The sequence below is a fragment of the Gobio gobio genome (assembly GCF_949357685.1).
Source record: "Gobio gobio genome assembly, chromosome: 15".
NCBI classification, from domain to species: Eukaryota; Metazoa; Chordata; class Actinopteri; order Cypriniformes; family Gobionidae; genus Gobio; species Gobio gobio.
In genome coordinates, this window is record NC_137108.1 from 15,207,683 (window position 1) to 15,224,138 (window position 16,456).

Here is a 16,456-nt window from a genome sequence, read left to right on the forward strand (position 1 = left end):
AAACTGTTTGTGTGTGTCTGACGCACTGCAAGCAGTGAGAATGTAAATCTCATTTCTGTTCGCCTTTAGGAGAAATTAACTCTGTGGTCTTAAGAACGTTTGCGTACATTCACAGCCGGTAGACGCAAGTGTCGTTATGTGCTGCTGACACTTTGGAAACAAAACCAAAGGTTCCGAAACCAAAATATAAAAGTTAGGTGAGCAATGCTATGCATTTTGCCGCCTTCTCCTGCGTCATCTTTACCAAGCAACAGGGATAAACAGCTCCTGTTTATCCCTGTTGCTGTAATGATGCAAACTCACCACGTTTTGGACCCAAATAATATAATGTGTGACCAATCCAGCAGGGGAGCGTGGGCAATCGAACTCTGGTTCGGACCAGGCAATCGAACTAAGTCTGAAAGCACCCCAAATATTAGCATCAGCCAATGAGAAAGCACTATTGGATTACCACTAGAACTGAGCATTCAAAATAGCCTATTTTTAAAGGGATAGTTCACACAAAAATGAAAATTGTGTCATTTATTACTCACCCTCATGACGTTCCAAACCCGTAAGACCTTTGTTCAGATCTTTGTTTTAGGAACACTAATTCTGCTTTCTGACCCTCCATATACAGCAATTTAATTACCACTTTCAAGTTAAAATAGTCCATCTGACTAGTGGTTCAACCTTATTGTTATGAAGTGATGAGAATACTTTTTGTGCGCAAAAAACAAACAAAAATAACGAATTTATTCAACAATCTCTTCTCGTCTGTGCCAGTCTCCTACGCTGTTGACATAGTAAATACAGTGCAGCGCTTTCAAAGCGCTAGGTAAGAACACCGGCTTACCATTGGCCGATGCTTTTCACGTGAGCACCACAAGGCATGCGTGTGATGCTGTGTGATGCTGACGCAGGAGCTAGTCAATGGTAAGCTGCCATTTTGCCATAGAACTGGAAACGCTGCACTGTTTACACTATAACAACAGCGTAGGAGATTGGGACAGACGAGGAGAGATTGTTGAATAAAGTCGTTATTGTTGTTTGTTTTTTGTGCACAAAATGTATTCTGTTTCTGGGTTATATTGCTTTGCACTCAGTGACAATAAACCATTATGTTCTTTCTCTTATAGTTTTGTTGGATTTCCTCACCAGAATCCCTTTTGCAAAGCTTTAAATTTAGTAACCTAAAATCTCCATGATGTATAAACCCTGCAGGCTCCCATGGATGATAAAATTCACTCTTATTTTATGGAGTTTAAGTTATTTTTAAGTTGTTATGTAGCTAATCAAAGCAAATACTCCAACTTGAATGAGCAAATTTGTGCATAAATCTTGTACATAAGCAGCCCTGCTGATGTTTGGCAAGTGTGTGCACAGGGGGTTTGGGAGTTAACAGGTGGATTAGAAGCCATCAGCAAAACCTATTCCATCATAAATCAGCACACTCTGAGTGCTCGCCAGGCTTCAGAGCCCCAGAGCTTTAGAACACACACAGGAACACCAGTAAATCTCGCCTGCTGTAGGGGACACAAAGTGAATAGCTGCAGTGAATAAGACTGGCAACGCCCTCTTGTGCTGTTTTGACCATTAGTTTAAAAGCTTACTTTACCCAAGTTGACACAAGTCTTTCCCAGAAACTCAGGGAGCAGATGCAATATCTGTAGCTTGATGGCTATTATTGTATCTGTAAAATGGGAACCTTTGTGAATAGCCACTCTTGGCAATACGCTCAAGCAGGATTGAGACTCATCCCACTCTCAGGTATTCTTCTTAAACATTGTCAGATTCGTTAGAGTAGAGATTAAAGTATAAAAGCTACTTGCTTCCCTAAATCATCCAACAAGACTATTGTTGTGGTAGAGAAACACTTCATAATTTTAATTTGAATGTAAACTGAATTGATGAAGTAGGTTTTACTATAGTGATCTGTTGTATAAGAATGCATCATCTTACTGTTTTCATACGTTAGAGGCACTCTATGGGGCATTAAGGTTCATTAATAATTTCACAACCCTTTTCCACCACTCTACATAGTATTGCAACATTGTCTGGTCATTCCTTTATATATGTATGCAACTTAGTTATTGATATATATTTATTGAAGTCTATTTTAGGATGGTTACAGTTATTAATCTGTTATGATGCACAGATGTGGTATACTATACCATCTCAGGACACTGGTCCTAAAGTTTTGTCTTAAATGGGTAAAAAGGCATTTAGGTTTTATGCACCATTTTCTTGGACCAATTTCTGTCCTTGTTAAATCTAAAGAATATTCATCTTTTAATTGTAATTAATGTAAATTATTATTTTTTCCTTAAATGAAAGATTCTGCCAACGTATAATGGGGCAGGATCGAAATTCTGACTCCTTGCTGTTTACCAGTCATCCGATTTAAGGGCTTTAGGAAATGTGATTTGTTAGAGTAGACAAACGTTGCAATTGTTTATTGTAAAATCACCGAAGCATAAGAGGGCATAATTGTAGCAGAGCAGCTCTGATTAATCAGGTAGACCTATTTTGTTGCAAAAGTAAAAGGTGACTTTGATTTATTTGCAAACCCATGTGGAGCTCTCTTGTAGTTTTTCCAATATTTTGGTTTTGACTCCGACTGACTTTGACACATTGACATTACTTCACACCACTTCAATTGATTTCAACTGTTACTGCAGCAAGTCTGGCTTTCCATGCTGATCAGATATCAGTTTATACCAGCTTCTCAATGGCTGCCTAGCTCTGGGAAATGAAGTCCATTTGTCATAAGGATGGCAGTGTGAAATTAATTCATGTCTGGGGAATTTTTCCTCAACGCTTGTGTTATATCTAAGGCACATGCGATTGTGCAACCCTGTCTCAACATGCCCGGTGCTCCCCTGTTGAGACTGTGAGCCATCATAGAGTCTCACTGGTTGTTAAACAACAAGCAATCAAGACTTGTGAACAAGGCCCATAAAAGCTAGGATGGGAATTGGTCGGTAAAGGTTGCCAATGGAGAGGCAGAAGAGAGGGGGAGAAATGTAGCCCGTAAACAGGAGAATGGGCCGAGGGATCCATAACTCATGCGAGGTGGGGACTGTGTCGGAAGGCGCTGATGTGTGAGAGAAATGAGCTGGCGTTAGCTCAGATACCTTCTCAGCCATCTCTCACAACCACAGGAATATCCAAAATATAAATGTGAAGTAAAATTAATTGTTGGCAGACAACTCATTTGGCTTGTATTATGGCAGCTTGAACTCTAGGCTGAATTGCTGATGTAGACTGGGATGTCTTTATAGTGTGACTAGAACATTGTGGTCACATCTAGAATGAAAAATGACTTGGTTTCTCTTTCCTCGGATGTCAGTTAATACCGTATTTTTCAAGGTGTGGTTAGCCCACTGCAAAAGTTAATACCAGTAAATCAGGATTTAAGCGAATCGAGAGAAAGTTGCACAATGTTTTGAAACATTGATGTTTGAAAAATGCAACTGAACAGGGGAAATGGTTACTATGCAGCAGATCAAATCATTCTGATTAAATACGACTGACAGTTTTACTGTCAAAAAGAGGTAAATTGTACTTGTAAAAGAATTCTGTGGATTCCATCACTAGAAAAAATTTCCATTCTGATCCAGGTTGGACTGTGCTGGTTTGGTGATGATCTAGCTTGCTTTATTTTTAGCCTTACTTTTTACAAACCGTGTTGGAAACTATAGTCCAACCGATAGTGGATTTTAGCTTCTTTTTTTCTTTGTTTTACAAAACATGGTTGATATTAACATGATGAAATGATTAACAACAAAATCTACTTCACAAACAGTCCTCTTTCATGCGCTCATGTTTAAACCATTACCGTAACAAATTGGATCTCCCTCAATCCCAAAAACATGCTGGATCTGCACAAAGCATAAGTTATATCTTTTATTCACAAATGGCGATTTAAGAAAACGAAACTAAGTAACCATTCAAAATAGGGATGCCACAATTCTCAACATAATATTGAACTGTTCGGTACGGCTTTCACGGTTCAATACGCGCTTGTGAATTGCGTTTTTTTCGGTTTTGCATTTAATTAATTATTTTTCTACAAATTCTATCATTTGCCTCTATCCCAATACTGAACAACGCGACATACATTCATATTCACACGTTAGTGGTAGAGTTATACTCACGGAACACTATAGATATTCACAATCAAGGAAGTTCATTATTTGCATGCGTTTTAAAGCCTTGACGGCTCATTCGCGTGCGCGGTTTAAACATGCACTCTTTCCGAGCGCACGCACTAAACGCCTGTCAAACACGTGATTAATGAACTAAGTAGTCATCTTACTGCGCTAATACTGTCAAATACACATAAGGTTAACATAAACACAGTCGGTTATGTCTAAAGTTAAAGTAAAATTGCGTGTGTCTGTATATTAGATGCACGGACGTCTTAAAATGACAGCAGCAGCCTAGTGATCACGCTGTCCTTAAAGGGACAGTTCACCTCTAAAATGATGTCATTATTTACTCACTCTAATATTGTTCCAAACCTGTATTCATTTCTCTGACAGAATTTTCATTTTTGAACGAACTATCCCTTTAATGTTAATACAACAACAAAAGACAAAGAGAAAATCACTTGACTAAAAAACTAATACAATATAGCTTTAATAAGAATCAATGTAGCATATATTTTATAGTGAAGTCTATGTAGTGTTTAATTTTTACATTTATTCATTCAATTTCATACTTAAATGCTGCAGCTCTGAGCTGCCAGTGTAAATCTTTATATATATTTATTTTATATTATACAATACACTAGGAATGTGTACAAGGGTTTTTTTTTTAAGTAAAGTTTTAAGTTTAAGTAAGGTTTTTCAATTCTTTTAAGTAAAATAAAGAAAGAGTATTGCAATAAAAAATAGTATTTTTTTCCCCTTAACCTCTTGCTGTTCCTGTTGCCTAAGAATAGAATAGTAAAAAACTGATGTGACAAGCCATCAGAACCGAACCGAACCGAAAACCGTGGTTAAAAACCGAGGTATGTATTGAACCGTGGACTAACTGTATTGTTGCATCCCTAATTCAAACAGCTAATGTTATACTCTAAACTTGACTACAAACGTGCAGTTCTCCAAAGCAACACATTAGTTTTAAACAAATTAATTATCAAATTAAATGTTTAAATGGTTGACTTATTGAACCCATGACTATACAGTATGTAATGCCAACGTGTACTGTAAACATACCTTGGCTTTGTCACAACAAACTCCATGCGGAGTCCACGATTTTAGTTCACCTCTTGAATGCACTGTTACACTGTAAAATTCGAAACTTTCAAATGTAGACAAGTAGAACCTTCTGATGTTGGTGCATGGAAGATCTTGTAGGGATTTAAAAATCACAAATAGGCATGTGCCGGTATCAAATTTTCATGTTGCAATTAATTGCTGAAGCTTTTATAACGGTATACGGTATTATCAGGATATTGAAATAAGTTGCAAAAAAGTGTTGTCATACTATAATAGGTTTAATAACTTTATTATGCTTTCCTAAACAGTGAGTGAAGCTTGAGTAGTTCCATGAAGACACTATATTGCCAAAAATATTGGGACACCCCTCCAAATCATTGAATATGGGTGTTCCAATCACTTAAATTCTCACAGGTGTATAACATCAAGCACCTAGGCATGCAGACTGCTTCTACAAACATTTGTAAAAGAATGGGTCGCTCTCAGGAGCTCAATGAATTCAAGCGTGGGACCGGGATAAGTTGCCACCTGTGCAATAAGTCCATTCGTGAAATTTCCTAACTTATTCCACGGTAAACTGTTAGTGGTATTATAAACAAGTGGAAGCAATTAGGAACAACAGCAACTCAGCCACGAAGTGGTAGGTCACGTAAAATCACAGAGCGGGGTCAGTGTATGCTGATACACACAGTGCGCAGAAGTGTGTCAACTACAGACCTCCAAACTTTGTGCAAAAGAACAGTGCGTAGAGAGCTTAATGGAATGGGTTTCCATGGCCGTCGGAGGGAGTGGTGTAAAGCATGCCGCCACTGGACTCTAGAGCAGTGGAGACGAATCACACTTCTCTGTCTGGCAATCCAATGGACGAGAGGGTTTTGCGGTTGCCAGGAGAACATTACTTGCCTGACTGCATTGTGTCAAGTGTAAAGTTTGGTGGAGGATGGATTATGGTGTGGGGTTGTTTTTCAGGGGTTGGGCTTGGCCCCTTAGTTCCAGTGAAAGGAACTCTTAATGCTTCAACATACCAAGACATTTTGGACAATTTCATGCTCCCAACTTTGTGGGAACAGTTTGGGGATGGCCCCTTCCTGTTCCAACATGACTGCGCACCAGTTTGCTGTGGAGGAACTTGACTGAATATTGTGTATGTCTAGTAGCAGAAATTGATTGTAAATTAGTGGTCACCTGCTGTATCTCATAGGCTGTTATATCATTTGATAAATAAACAGCTGATGAATCGGCTGATAGGTTAAACAGACTGCATCGACAGAGATACATACAGAAACAGATAAGCCCTATTTTCTTGAAGTAGGTTTCTAGAACTACTGATCTGCAAACTGAATCTTCACCTCCAACTCCCCTTTGCTCATATAGACCATAGGACAGCTGCCTGCTAATACTCTCACCTCATTCCATCAGGTCTAGTCTCTGACTTGACGTGATTGATGTGAACTGACAGAATGAGATGCGAACCGGGCTTGGTGCGCAGAGGCATGGCCGAGGACTGGCCTGCTTAATCACAATCCCCAAAGCTGAGAAAGTGGCACATCCTTACCTCTGAGGCTGGCCTATATTTAGACAGGAGCCAAAAAAAGGAAATGTAGCCTAGCACCAGCCAACATACACACAGACATACACATAGCCAGAAGTTTCCATCCGTACATGAGAGTGGAGTCCCATATTGCCTACCTTGTTTTGCCAGAACCTCACAGAGCATGAGAAGTTTCTCATAGAAGCCCTCCGACCGCGTTGGTCAGTTTCAGTCAATATACACTGTTCAATCGTTTTGTTTTCATTGTGGCTTAAATTGGCAGAATCATTTGAATCAGTCCCACAGCTTTGTAAATTGAGCTGCAACGGTTTATTTTGCTACATTAGATCAATCTACAGTGGATTGTGTCCTTCAATCTATTTTGAAAGTTGCCTGAACTGGACAGAATGACTAAGTAATGGTTCGGTCGTACTGCCGAAATTGCATACTGCCAATAATAATACAAAATGTATTAATTAATACATTTACATCGCATGACTGTCTATGTACTAATAAACTAACTTATTGATTAGAATGGGTAGGCAATGTTTTTATAAACACTTTTTGTTATACTGGTTAAAACTCTCTTCACATCCTGATAGCAATAAATAATAGAAGTTGTCTAATTATTAAAACATGCACATACATCTTCTGTGGAAGTCTCAGGAGCAAAAAAAAATAATCCAATCATTGAATTCAGCCCGAATGCAATCATGGGATATTCTACCTGCCTGTCAACATATGTATTTCAATACCTTCGCACACCCTGCTCGAAACAGACATTGCACGTCATCAGCGTGTTCTGTAAGGCTATGCAGAGTTGTAAACAGAAAGTCACAGAGAGCCACAAACAAACAGCAGCTGCCTTTTACAGTTCTTCCTGAACCAAAACAACAAGCCTATGGGGAAGTGGAGTCAATCAATACTCATGGGAGGGTTCCCTCTGGAGGTTGGATGAATGAATGTGTTGTTGTTGAGATATACATGTGCTGTTGGTTAACTTTGGTATGCAATTCTAAAACATTAATTCAAAAGAGTTTGAATTAATATATAGACAGTGGGCAAAACAATGTAAGGAAAAACATAAGATCGGACAATTGGATACATATTCATACATGGTTGTATAGGTAGATAAAGGGGTTTATTTGTTTGTTTCAAAGTGAATGAAGTGAGTGAGAAACTCTCTTTAAAACGATTTTGGGCCATAGAACAGTTTTTCATTTTTATTTTTTGCTGCTATGGTAGCCAGTGTCTGGTTCTGCATCTGGGTGTTAGTTCCACAGAAACTCTAACACAGTTTGTCAGTTGGGTGAGGAGTAATGTTGATTCATTATTAAATATAACAAATTATTTTGAGTCTGATCTGTCCCAGGCACTACGATGGTGAACAGGAATTTTGGACAATTTTTTTTTCCTTGTTTAAACTAGAAATACGATTTTCTCTGTACCCCTTTAGCCTCTGTATGCATTCCCTAGTTTACATGTAAAATCCAAAATATACTTAAGTGAATAGTACATAATACTGTATTATTATGCATTATACTGAAATGTATTGTATTATACTGTATTTATCTATGTAATATAGGTAGTACTAGAGTACTGTTCTACATGTAGCCTACATACTACTGATTATAATAACTGTGTAATAATAGGCACTAACCCTGAAACTACCCTTAAACCTAACCTTAACCTGTATAGTTACCTTATACTACCCAGTACTTTCTTAGGTAAGAACGCTGTACACATAAGTGCACGTACTGTAAAATAAAGTGCATGTTTGTTTGTTTTTCTCTGAATGTGATATGTCTTCGAAGAGACATGCAACTTCTTGTATCTATGGACAACATGAGTCTATCCTACATCTTTTTCGATTTTCATGCCAGTACCACCCATTTAGTGATAACCTATTCAAATCATTGTTCAGTAAACTGAAAGGTCAGTGGCAAGCAGGGTTAGAATTTAAATAGTTTGATACCCTTTGACAGCCAATCGAATCCCTTTGTGGGATTCAAACCTGCAACCTTTCAATTACCAATTGAGATAATAAACCGCTAGGCTGCACCATAATTCTATTCATTGCATGCACTCTGTGTAGTCATGTCATTGAATGCTTGTCAAGTTCACACACTTGTCCAGAACCAGGACATCATCTGTTCACAATTGGGAATTTTGCCTGTGAACTGAATATTAACAGTCTCATTTACTCTTGGCATGGCTGTTTGAGCAATTGAACCCATCGGAATGTATGGCTATTCTGAATGACTAGTGACTAGCTGAATGACTAGTTCTGGGCATCATGAAACACCTCTTGTTGTACTCAGGAGAGCGGCGTGACTCTTCCCTGCATGTAGCTCCAGTATTACTTCCTTTGTTGAGCTATGCAGTGATGGTGTTCAAATTCAGTTTTGTCATTAATAATGCATTACAGGACCCCAGGGTTGATTGACAACTTGTATTTCACGCTTTGCAGACCAGTTAATTTAGGAAGCATTTGCAAAGCTTATTATTATTTTTACTCCGTCCCAGACTTTCAGAGGACAGTTAGGTGTTTTTGGACACATCAGATACTAAGTGTCATTAAATCAGCTTGCCTGCTGAGTGATATGATGTTAATTCTATGGTCGTGTTGTTGTAGGATATTACGACAGTGGGAAACGCTTGTTTCCTTGAGACATACAAGCTTCACTAGATATGGCACAGTTTTTCCCGCAGAATTAGATATTTCTTTCAGATCATGCTCTTTTAGCTTTGAACATTGGTGTCAATTAAATATTATGATTGTGCTCCGCTTGTGGTGTCCTATTACTGATCAGCCCTTTTGTAACGTTCCTGTGAATAGTGTAAATAATGAATGCTGACTCTGGAAGAGCAAGAGGATGTGATTTAGATTTTTTTTTTTTTGGTAGGGTAATTTTTCCAAAGCAATGTTGTCTGAGCAGTGGAAGTTTTTGGTGCTCTACCATTTGGCTTTTGTAAACCTAACCATTTAAAGCCGCTTTTGCACCGTTGGGTCAAACCGCTCTCATTGTTTAACCGTTTCCATTCCGTGCCGATCAGGCTAAGCAGGTACGGATATGGTTTTATTTCCCACTGTGGGGCTGAATAAATGAAATGGAAGTATAACCGTAACCGTTCCTTATCATTCTTAGAACCATTTGGCCTGTCGATGAAAAGCAGCTTAAGTAAATTTTCTGTCCACTGAATGCAAAAATAATGGTTTCCCTTTATGGCCCCACTTTATATTAGGTTATTCAAAAAATAAGTACAATGTACTTACTGTGTTCAAATTGTATTGCAAACCACTTTTTCCGATATTAAGGTGGAATATGGGTAGGGTTAGGGACAGGTATGGTGGGATGGGTAAGTTTAAGGGTAGGGTTAGGTGTAAGGGAAGTGTCAACTGTGTAATTACAAATGCAACTACAGAGATTAATTACAGATGTACTTACATTCAGGTATTTTTTAAAATGTAAGTACAATATAAAAACATGTATGTAAACAATAAGTGCATTGTATCAAATGATTAATTAAAATGTTAGCACTTAGTAGTTAAGGCCACCTAATTTAAAGTGGGTCCCACTTTATTTTAAGGTGATGTTAATACAATGTAGTTACACAAATAAATACTGCGTAATATTAATTAACAACATGTACTAAGTTTAGGGTTAGGGTTTGGTTTATGGTAAGTTACTTGTAATTGTGCATAATTAACAGTTACTGCTGTACATGTAACGTGTAACTACTAAAATAAAATAAAGTGTTACCAAAATAATGTGTGCCATGTCACATCACATCTGATCAGAACAAATTAGATTATTTTTATACATTTTTGTACAGCCTGTAGCCTATTTTGGACCAATGAGATTTCACTGTGGGTTAACTTTAGCTACCAAGCAACTCAGAAAAATAGCAATCAACAAAGTGTCCTGTGAAATGTTGTTGCTTGTTTGGACAAAAACTTACAAGGAAGATGTAGCTTTATCTTTTGTAGATTTATAGCTGGTTATTTGTAAAGAACATGACTAAAAAGGCCCGTTCACACCAGTAATGTTAACTATAAAGATAACGATAAAGATATAGTTCTAAATATCGTTCTCAATATAAAAAAATAGCAGAGTTCACACCACAGCTATAACAATAATGGCACAGAGAAACAATATCATTGGAATCTATTTATTTTATTTTTTTTCCAGCTGATAAATGATAAAAACATTGACAGCCAATCAGAATCCATCTTGTTATAAAGAGCTCGAGCATTTAAAGCAGCAGACAAGCACCCGCTTAGAATAAACAGAACAATATTGTCCGCTGGTGTGGACGCTAATATAGTTATCTTTATAGTTATCGTTATTGGTGTCCACACTAATCCAGTTCAATTTGAAAATGGCGTAATTTTCTCTGTCCATAGTGTTTTCCAAAAAATGCTTGTTAGCAAATATTGCTTTCTCCCCCCTCAGCTCAAATTTGTTTGGGAAATATTGCTGCAATTGATTGAATTTGAATTCTTGTGCTCACAAGACTACAACATTCTGAAGATACTGGAAAGTAGATAGCAGGCACAACACTGGCTGTGCAACCCTTTTTGGTTGTTTTGGGTTGAATGGATCACGACTGTGTCATTTACAAAATTGTTACTTTCTGATTTTTGAAGTAAATTTCACACATGGTGTTTGATTTTTAGTGTTTACATAAAATTAATTTCCTAATTTTATACATACATTTTAGTTTACCACTACATTGGCATAGTGGCACAAAGGTAACCACAAAAACATCAACAACTGATTCTTTTACAGTAAATGTCCAATATAAATTAACAGTAAATTCTAGCATTTTTTTATGCATAAAAAGTGCATAACATAAATACAAAAAAATGCATAAAATAAAATGTCAACATTTACTCCAGCAAAACATGCTGGAAACTAAAATCCACCTGGCCTAGAAATGTAGACGCACCCTAGCAACTCTCCGTTGGCTTGCGAGCTGGAAAAACCAAACTCTAGTCAGGCCAATCACATCGTGCACATCGGCAGAGTTGCTGCGGTTTCGCGTGCTACTTGATAACAAAGAAGCTGGCGAATCGCGGTCTTTCCAATCGGCTATGGCCGCGACTCTGGAAGACTTGGAGTTAAGTTTTTCTTTTAGAAAAAAACAAAGAACGGCACTGAAGTCAGTTGTGTAGTCTACGTGATACGCAGGTATACGCCGTATACCCACTAGGAAAGGCCTAGGATTTCCATATACCCACTAAAAAAAGCGTGTGGATACGTAACAACATCGTTTTGTGACAGAACTTTCATTCATAAATTCACCCGTCTGTGTTGCGGACTGTGGTTGCGATTGCGAATCACTAACGTTTTTGGACTATTGGTGACCATTTGGACACCAGCCAATCAAATAAAAAATATAGCTACCAAACAGCCAATCAGAAAATAGCATTGCTGTATCTGGGTAAGATTTAGATATTCCCGCAACAACAACGTTTGCATTCTGCCACCTACTGGTGGTTTAGTTTAATTTTTTCTTTCCTACATTTCTTATTTGTATATTCAAAAATATTTAAAACAATCTCATATCATTTTCAGTGTAAATTATTTAATTTAATTGGTAACAGCCCTACAGTGTCTTATTCTAATTTAATTTATAAATCAAATTTAAGAATTTAAAATGAAAGTTGAAGCATAATAAGATTATGGGAAAATGCCCTTCGTAAAAGGTAAAAATATAAAAGATATGCAGATTTAAATATCTCAAAGCTGATTGAACACTGGTGAGAATATTGCTTCAGAATAAATTATATTTACAACACAGTAAATTCAGAAAATATATATATATATATATATATATATATATATATATATATATATTCCAAATTATTATGGATTATTAATTTGCCTCTTCCCTGACATCTTTGAAATAGAGAAATGCAAGAATTGAATGCCAAATTGAATTTCTGTTAATTAAATTGCATCAATTCACTGAAATTCAATTTGGCCAACTGAAAAATTTAGATGTGATCAGTCACTAGAAAAGTTTCAATTGGAGACCTGAATTTTTTTTTACAGTGGTTATAGTAATTAGCTATTGAAAACAGATTCATTTTTCAATAGATAGCTTCAATAGCCTTTTTCAGAGATGATATTTTGAAAAATGTTGGTAATCAGACAGTTGGGAGCACCCATTGACTTTCATAGTCTATATTTTTTCCTACTGTGGAAGTCAACTGTCTGATTACCAACATTTTTCAAAATATCATCTTTTGTGTTAAACAGAAGAAAGAAACTCAGTTTTGGAACAACTTGAGGGTGAGGAAATTTTTGGGTGAACTATACCTTTAAGAATGATTATACTACATGAATATGGTACCTGGAGCACAGGTTTTATCAGCTGACTGTCTTTTGTCGCTTATAATAAATTGGAATGTTGGATGGGTGCGTATGAGGCTGGGGGGGGGGGGGGGGGGTCACAGTATACTCACTACAAAAAACTAGACTACACCACTGACTGAAGTCATTCTTAAAAAAAAAAGATGTGTTCGGAGTTTTGCTGACCGGATATGGCAAAAGTTTAATCTATCAACTAGCTCCGCTTCACCTTCTCCGTTGCTCTGGTAGGTTGTAGCACTATCCTATTGCGTGCAGAGGGAATTTGAAAGACAACCGTTTATCTCGGCCCTCTGATTGAGCCCTGCCAATGGTGTGTTCCCAGACCCAACATCTTGATGTGGGTCTGGCTTGTCAGGCTATAATCCATCCATGCGGATTTAAATGAATGCAACAAATGATGTAGTCCCAACACAAATTAATTAAGTAAACTTCAATTTTACATATCTAAGTGGACTGAACACAATGAAATAAGGTTGTGATAAAACGTTCAGCAATTGTGTGTTGCTTTAGCTCGCTTTAATTAGGTAAATTGATCAAGCAGCCATTTTTTTCCAAGTGCATGACTAAGCATGCATGTTCAATTTTGAATGCCTTGATTTTGTACAGTCCACACTACAATGCAAAACAGCTTTTTTAATGTTTCTACTTTGTTTTGTGTTTTTACTGGACAAAAATGCTGTCTCAGTGTGGACAGAAGGTCAAAACTTCGAGAAAAATATGTTTTTTTTTTAATTCATATGGATAAATGTGGATGTAGCCTAAGTGTTATGTGTGCCTAATTAATGATCACTTAGGTATAGGTATCTGTTCAAAACATTTTAAAGTACCCACAAAGAGACTGTTGTCCTGTTGTATTTGGGTCACTGGAAATTCTGCAGAAGACCTGTGTCAGCTGAAAGTAAATGAGTTGCAGAAATTAAATGCATATTCAAAACACACACATGTTTATATATATATATATATATATATATATATATATATATATAACAGTATATATAACAGTGTTATGTTGGATTGAGATGAGGTCATTGAAGAAGGGTGGGTGACAGACAAGCCCACACACATATAAACAGTGTAAAGGTTATGCGAATATTGGATTGTGATGAGGTCATTGACGTGGGGGGAATAAAACACACACACACACACACACACACACACACACACACACACACACACACACACACACACACACACACACACACACACACACACACACACACACACACACACACACACACACACACACACAGCTCATAAAGTCCCCGGATACTACTACTGTACATGCCCCAGCCATTATTTCTCCCTGCAGACAACCTTAACCTTACGCCAGGAAGCAGTGGCCAATTTAGCCCAATGACATAATGCGTTATGATGGGCAATCAAGCCTGACTTCTGCTGACTCCTTCATAAAGCTAATGAAATCAATAGGAGTGTGGAAATGTGCACTGCACCCTTATGCCTTTCAGTTGGATCGCTAATACAGAATAATATTTGTACGCAGTTTATTTATTTGTCTCAAAATAAACCACTATGAAAAAAAGTAATTTAGATAACTGAACTAGGAACAGGTTTTATAATGATGACTTTCCGTTTTGGGATGTGATAGTCGACTTCATAAAAATAAATAAATAAATTCACACAAACTGCATACACTTGCCCTTTAAGCTGCATAGGTATATGTTGACCCAGATAACATGATTATATTTACCAGCCTTTAGACTTGTTTACTTATTTTTGGTTCAAGAAGAGCACAATCATTATAAATGTCTTGTTTGCTGCCTATGAATATATATATAAATATATAATTATTATAATTATTATTATTATTTTTTTGGTAGAACAAACAAAATAAATTTGTACAGTTTGCTGTCCATTGTATTGAATGTGGATTTGGACTGTGCTGGGATTGATATGGTAATGTTATTTCTCTGTGGCTTTAAAGAAAAAATAGTGAAAAAGAATGCAGGTGCTGCTTTCTGTGGATATTAACCTCCAATTAACACATTAATGTTCACCCATCCAGCCCTGCCAATTTGAAACCCAGCCTCCACTCTCTATAACAAAAATAGCTATTTTTACAGTGAATAACACCTACTTGAATTGACATAGCCTATTTACAGCGGCAAGAAAATTATGTGAACCCCGCACAGAATCTGTGAAAATGTAAATAATTTTAACCAAAAAAGAGAGATCATACAAAATGCATTATTTTTTATTTAGTGTCCTGAATAAGATATTTTACACAAAAGATGTTTACGTAGTCCACAAGACAAAAACATAAACTGAATTTATAAAAATAACCCCATTCAAAAGTTTATGAACCATTGATTCCCTTTCAGTCAGTCACGTTCGATGTACGTCTCCGTTCCCTCCTTCTTAATACTGCGTGTTGTTCCCTGGATGATCCACAGCTGTTTGTTTTTGTTTTTTTGTGGGGGGTTTTATGCTTGTTCATGAGTCCCTTGTTTGTCCTGAGCAATTCAACTGCCCAATGCTCTTCAGACCTCCAGGTCCCGAAAATTCTTTCCTGAACCCTTTCCAGCAGTGACTGTATGATTTTGACATCCATCTTTTCACAGTGAGGACAATTGAGGGACCGAGGGGCAGTACTAAATGAAAAAAAAGATGTTAAAACAAAATAAGAAACATTTTAACATCTTCATCCTGTTCAAAAGTTTTCACCCCCCGGCTCCTAATGCATCATGTTTCCTTCTGGAGCATCAGTGAATGTCTGGATCACAAAATCATAGAGTCTCTGCTGGTGCTGGAAAGGGTTCAAGTATGCAAAAGATGCTGAAAAACTGCAGAATTTTTGGGACCTGGAGGATTTTTTCAGTTTAACTACTCAGGACAAACAAGGGACTCAAGAACAACTATCACACACACACACACACAAATGCTGTGAATCATCCAAGGAACCACACAGAATTAAAGGGGCTATATGCAACTTTTTCCCCAAAATAAACGTAACAATAGCCTTTTTATTTTACCATTTATAACTCAAACATCTCCTGATGAGCATACTGACACCTTGTCCGCTCACAGTGGGTGCACCTATAAGCCTGTATCCTATTTTTCCTATTTTCTGGCGGGTCGTCTTTTCCCGCGCTGTCTGCGGATGTGACGTCACCACCGCTGCGAGAGCGAGCAGAAAATGAGAGCAGTTCTATTTTTTGGCCACAGGTGTCAGTCGCGAGTTTAAATTTCAGAAAAACGCATATAGCCCCTTTAAGGGTCAATGGTTCATAAACTTTTAAACAGTGTACATTTGTATAAATTCAGCTATATATTCTTTCTTGTGGACTATATGTAAAAATATTTTATGTAAAATATCT

General features: G+C 37.2%; 1 protein-coding gene across 4 annotated transcripts in view; it reads left to right on the forward strand.

Annotated features, from left to right (window-relative positions):
• Positions 1-16,456, forward strand: part of triob (trio Rho guanine nucleotide exchange factor b) — a 186,907-nt gene that overhangs the window by 47,933 nt on the left and 122,518 nt on the right. The gene's annotated exons all lie outside the window — the stretch shown is intronic.